This window comes from Misgurnus anguillicaudatus, chromosome 21 (genome assembly GCF_027580225.2).
Source record: "Misgurnus anguillicaudatus chromosome 21, ASM2758022v2, whole genome shotgun sequence".
NCBI lineage: Eukaryota > Metazoa > Chordata > Actinopteri > Cypriniformes > Cobitidae > Misgurnus > Misgurnus anguillicaudatus.
Genome location: NC_073357.2, coordinates 64,281,316 through 64,288,559, shown reverse-complemented (window position 1 = coordinate 64,288,559; position 7,244 = coordinate 64,281,316).

Sequence of the window (7,244 nt, the reverse complement as noted above, 5' to 3'; positions counted from 1 at the left end):
ACCACAACAGCTGCACAAACAACCACAACAGCTGCTGCAACAACAACAACTACGACAGTTGTGCCAACAACCACAACAGCTGCAGCAACAACTACGACAGTTGCACCAACAACCACAACAACTGCATCAACAACCACAACAGCTGCACCAACAAACACAACAGCTGTGCCAACAACCACTACATTTGCGCCAACAACCACAACAACTGCTTCAAAAACTACATCAGTTGCACAATCAACCCCAACTGTTGCACCAACAATCACAACAGCTGCACCAACAACCACAAGAAAAGCAGCAACAACAACAACACAGGCAACTACAACCTCAACAGCTGCACCTACAACCACATCAAAACCATTCAAAATCCGTATAAAAATTGTCACAAAAGAAACTTTCATCTCTGAACTGGCAGACCAATCTTCTGATGCTTATAAAAGTCGGGAAAAAAACATGATAAATGAGGTACATTGCTACACAAACACTTATAACAGTTTTAATAACTTATAACACAATTTAATACAAAATAATATAAAATACAGTAAACAGTAGAGCAATGAGAACTGGAATGTGCAGTATAATTGAGACACTGTTACTATTAAAACTTTTTGTTTGATGACCTGGTTTTACAAACAATGTTTAGCCAAAGCCATCACTAGGCCTTAGTTAAATTAAGATGATTAGGCATTTTTTATAAACCTGCCTCTTAAGACAAATACACTGGCATATTTTAAGATCTGTCAGTTCAAGTTATTTTCAGATGAGACAGCTCAAACATGTGTCTTAGTCTAGGACTAACCTTAAGCCTTGTCTGTGAAACCGGAGTTATAACATAAAAAATCGGTCAGTTTATATTTCAGTTATTGAGTTTATTAAAAAGTGTTTCTGTAGAACAGTTCACTGTTGAAAACTGAATGTGTTTTGCTTTTTCTATAGTTTGGGAACGCCTTGAAGAAAGCATTTCAGGCACATTTTATTAAACTGATAATTATTCAGTTCACGTAAGTTTTTTATTTTTAAACAACAATATTTCTATGTAATTCAAAGTTGTTTCTGCATGTAAATATCATTTGTGCATTAAAGTAAAGCATTTTCACTGCAAATGACAGGATTCATTGAAAAACATGAGCCCATTAATCTTCTCTTTCTTGTTGTAGGGAAGGATCAGTTGTAACAGAGATGGATGCATCATTCTCCTCCCTACCCAATAATACTGCAGTTGAAGATGTACTCTATAGTGCTAATACAAGTTATGATGTTATCAGTGTGGGTAAGTTTCACTCATACACTAATAATGCAAAGTCATGTTAAAGATTTTCTCTATCACTAATTATAATCTTTTCATAAACCTGTTCGAAAGTTATGCAGTTAACATTATTTTGACTGAGGAAAGCAGACAACACAGATTCTGGTGAAGCATAACTTATCAAAAATCAATCACGTTTTGAATCCAAGTTTATTCTTTAATCTAGTTATTTAAAAATAAAAGGAGAAAAAATGGTTAGAAACACACATGAAAAGGATTTGGGGAGAGCGTACGATGAGAACAACATAATAGAAAAACAGAGGAGAAATATCAAGATGACAAACAAGAAGATAATAGACAAATAAAACTTAAACAAGATCAGATTCATAGCCATGATCAAAACATACACTGTGTTTTTAGGGTTGAGTGAATGTGTCAGTGTTTAAGTTTGGTAAGATCGCCACCTAGTGGATAAAAGTGGAAATATGGATTTAAGGTAGAAACTCCTCCATCAAAAAAGCCATTCTGGACCAAAATCCTACACTGTTTCATACAATTATAAACTACTTTGTGGGTCGTATGAAAGTGCCCAGGGGTCCACATGTGGCCACCGGGTCGTAGTTTGGCAACCTCTGGTATAGGGCCACTGTGACATGATGTTGACTTCCATGTAAGAGGACCCGTGGAATGCAGATAAATATTATTAATTTTAAGGTAATAAAAAACAACACAAATAATGCCTTTATACATTACTGATAATATATTTATTTAGATTATGATTATATTGCATTTCTGTTAAGAGATCCTTCTATAAGTTACATAATGCACATTTCAACACTTACCTATAAATAGTAAATTTAGAAAAACTGAAAATAACCTTGAGGTAGTCTCTTTATATGTTCATTTATGTGTGTGTGTGTGTGTGTGTGTGTGTGTGTGTGTGTGTGTGTGTGTGCGTGCGTGCGCGTGCGTGCGTGCCTGCGTGCGTGCGTGTGTGTGTGTACTGGAAAGTAATCTTTTTTTTAAATTATGAATAACAGATATCATATCACCAACTACAACTCCAACTCCAACTCCTACATCAATTACAAGCCAAGATACGACAACTAACTCTGGTAAGTCTCACTCATACACCACCACCAAAGCCATACTCAAGTCATTCTTTTAAACAATGTGTGACAACTACACATTTAACATTACTAAGAATGGAGAAATTAACATCTAATAATATTGCTCTAGTTAGTTTTGTGCAGTTTAAAGATACAGTATTTATTTCAAAGATACCAGAATGAAATCATCTGCTTACTGTTTTTAAATGAAGCCTGCATCTTATACATATCCAATCTTTACTGGTAAATCATCGTTATGTTATCACGTGCGAACAGGATCTTTAAAAAATACTGGTAAATCAGTCCTGGTAATGTGCGAAGTTGTAACATTACCTGTAAATTACCAGTATGATGATGTTAACAGTGAAGATGATTATCCCTGCTGTGTTTATGGAAAGGTGTGTTTGATATTTTGATGCACTCTTAGAACAGATGTGTTAAAAACATGACATTAGTGTTGATTCTGGGAAAACACACTAAATGCAATGTCCCATTTTAGGAGAGGACAGGAATTACAGGGAGGAGGGAGGGGTATGGGATCAGAAAGCACACTGTTGACTTCTATAGTATTTGCATTTCCTACTATGGAAGTCAATGGGTACTGTCAACTATGTGCTTACCGTCATTTCTTCATTTGTGATCAGCAGAACAAAGAAATTCGTACACGCAAATGCTGTATGGACATAGATAATTATGAGCTCAGGAAGTTTGTTGTAATGCTTTTGTAAATTCTTGTCAAAACAGATGTTTTTGGACTATTTTGTGTATATGAGTGCACGCACTTGCGTGTCTCTGAGTTGCGTTTCGGATCGGTCAGTCAGCGCGAGTCTTGTCGATCTTAATAACTTTTTTACATAAATCAGTTCCCGAACTTTATCTCTTTCCTCCCTTAATAACTCTTTGAACATTAAGCAAGTCCTGCATTTTATTTTCAAATTACTACATGTTTTTAAAACCAAAAGCAAGATGTCAGACATGTGGATGTATGTGTAGTATTGGGGTAATCATTTCACTCTCAGAAAACGTTCAAATAAAGATCATTTTAGATGTTTAATTACTATATTTGAATCGCTAGACGAGGGATTAATGTAGGCTACTTATTTTTTTCTGAAAACCTCCCACTCATTTAGACAGAATGGGTCACATGGAACTGTGCTGACAGAAACAATAAACGCTTGAAGGTGATGTAGCCTACAGTTTTGTCAACGTGCTTTCAAGTTTGTTATTTTAATGCGACAATACAATGATGCATAGCACATAGGCCCAGCTGTATGAGGCTTTAAAAATGAGAAGTTTGCTTTCCATGCGTATAAACAAGAATCGAGTTATTTGTCTTTTTGATTAAAATGTTGTATTATTATTTTTAATAAATATTTACAGTTATTTAAGTTACAATTATAATAAAAAGCAAAAATACATTTAAAATGCCATTTTCATGTAATATGACAAATTTCCGGTTTAAGACCCGCCCATATCCGGTTCCATCCGAATACAAAAACAGATACAAATAATTTTGAGATTTGTTACAGATACAAATACTGACTCTGCTGCACACCCCTAATATATACATAAATTGTATATTTTTGTCTAAAAATAATTGTAGGATTTTTAGATATTTGTACTAAAAATAGACAAAAATACTAAAAAATGACGTTTTTTGCAGATTTAACGTGGCTAGAACAGACACATACTATGAGGAAGATGTTTTCAAACTTGAGTAATCTTACCAGGTGGTGAGCTAGAAATGAGCAATAGTTGAAATATTGGCACATCACATATTCAAGCATTCATTAAACATTTGAAAGTCTGACAACAGCTTCATCATAATGCAGCAGAATGAAGCACATTGTTTATCAAAGATCTTGCTCCTGTAAACTTGGTCATTAGTATAAAGTATGTGATTTATATGATTAAAACACTTCAGATATTTTAACCATGCTGTGAAGTCAGAGACAAAATAAGTGCCAAAGCAAGCATTGTTACTCCACAGAGGTCACAAAACAGTTTAAACAACAAAAAATAATATAAAAATGTACATATATAAAATAAATACGCCTATAAGACTGGTTTGCTTTAACGGGGTGTTTATCAGTCTTAAAACTATATGTAAAACAGACAAATTACGTATTAATATCACCATGCAGTCTGCTGTTTAAATAATCACTGATGTTGCATGACATAAATAGGTTTTTACTTAGAGTAAATTAAAGCAAACAAAACTATATAAACCTATAGCTGAATTGGGAGATGACATTTACTCACTGCAAAGTCAGAGTAACTTAATGCATCAACCAAAATGTTACTTTAAAACTGCAGAACCTCACTTGTTTCCAGAACACTCTGAAAAAACTTTATGATGCCAAACAAGCTTTGTGAATAATTAATTTCAGCAGTTGCTGATATAAATGAATAAACAATTTTAACAGACCTAAAAATATATTGATACATCAAAAGTGGATATAATATAATATATAAGTGTAGAAATATTCATTCATTTACACTTCATCACAGTGTCAACTACAGCTGAACCAACAACCATAACAGTTGCACCAACAACCACAACAGTTGCACCAACAACCACGACAGTCACACCAACAACCACGACTGCTGCATCAACAACCACAACAGTTGCACCAACAACCACAACAGTTGCACCAACAACCACGACAGTCACACCAACAACCACGACTGCTGCACCAACAACCACAACAGTTGCACCAACAACCACGACAGTCACACCAACAACCACGACTGCTGCACCAACAACCACAACAGTTGCACCAACAACCACTACAGTTGCACCAACAACCACGACACAAGCACCAACAACCACTACAGCTTCACCAACAACCACGACAGTCACGCCAACAACCACAACACAAACACAAACAACCACAACAGTTGCACCTACAACCACAACAGCTACATCAACAACCACAATACGAGCACAAACAACCACAACGGCTGCACAAACAACCACTACAGTTACACCAACAACCACAACAGTTGCACCAACAACCACCACAATACGAGCACAAACAACCACAACAATTGCACCAACAACCACAACAGCTGCACCAACAACCACATCACAAGCACCAACAACCACTACAGCTTCACCAACAACCGAGAGAGTTGCGGCAACAACCACAACACAAACACCAACAACCACAACGGTTGCACCTACCACATCAGCTACATCAACAACCACAACACAAGCACAAACAACAACAACAGCTGCACCAACAACCACGACACAAGTACAAACAACCACAACAGCTGCACCAACAACCACGACACTTACACCAACAACCACAACAGCTGCACCAACAATCACAACACTAGCACCAACAACCACAACAGTTGTACCAAGAACCACGACAGTCACATCAACAACCACAACACAAGCACAAACAACCACATCGGCTGCACAAACAACCACAACAATTGCACCAACAACCACAACAGCTGCACCAACAACCACAACACTAGCACCAACAACCACAACAGTTGTACCAAGAACCACGACAGTCACACCAACAACCACGACTGCTGCACCATCAACCACAACAGTTGCACCAACAACCACTACAGTTGCACCAACAACCACGACAGAAGCACAAACCACCACAACAGCTGCACCAACAACCACAACAACTGCAACAACAACCATGACAAAAGCACAAACAACTACAACAGTTGCACCAACAACTAAAACAGCTGCACCAACAACCACAACACATGCACCAACAACCACTACAGCTGCACTAACAACCACAACAGCTGCACCAACAACCACAAAACAAGCACAAACAACCACAACAGCTACATCAACAACCACAACACAAGCACAAACAACCACATCGGCTGCACAAACAACCACTACAGTTGCACCAACAACCACCACAATACGTGCACAAACAACCACCACAATACGTGCACAAACAACCACAACAATTGCACCAACAACCACAACAGCTGCACTAACAACCACAACACAAGCACCAACATCCACTACAGCTTCACAAACAACCGAGAGAGTTGCGGCAACAACCACAACACAAACACCAACAACCACAACGGTTGCACCTACCACATCAGCTACATCAACAACCACAACACAAGCACAAACAACAACAACAGCTGCACCAACAACCACAACACAAGCACAAACAACCACAACACAAGCACAAACAACCACAACAGCTGCACCAACAACCACGACAGTTGCACCAACAACCACAACAGCTGCACCAACAACCACAACACTAGCACCAACAACCACAACAGTTGCACCAACAACCACTACAGAAGCACAAACCACCACAACAGCTGCACCAACAACCACAACAACTGCAACAACAACCATGACAAAAGCACAAACAACGACAACAGTTGCACCAACAACTAAAACAGCTGCACCAACAACCACAACACATGCACCAACAACCACTACAGCTGCACTAACAACCACAACAGCTGCACCAACAACCACAACACAAGCACAAACAACCACAACACAAACAGCAACAACCACAACAGCTGCACTAACAACCACAACACAAGCACCAACAACCACTACAGCTTCACCAACAACCACGACAGTCGCGCCAACAACCACAACACAAACACCAACAACCACAACAGTTGCACTTACAACCACAACAGCTACATCAACAACCACAACACAAGCACAAACAACCACATCGGCTGCACAAACAATCACTACAGTTGAACCAACAACCACAACAGTTGCACCAACAACCACCACAATACGTGCACAAACAACCACAACAATTGCACCAACAACCACAACAGCTGCACTAACAACCACAACACAAGCACCAACAACCACTACAGCTTCACCAACAACCGAGAGAGTTGCGGCAACA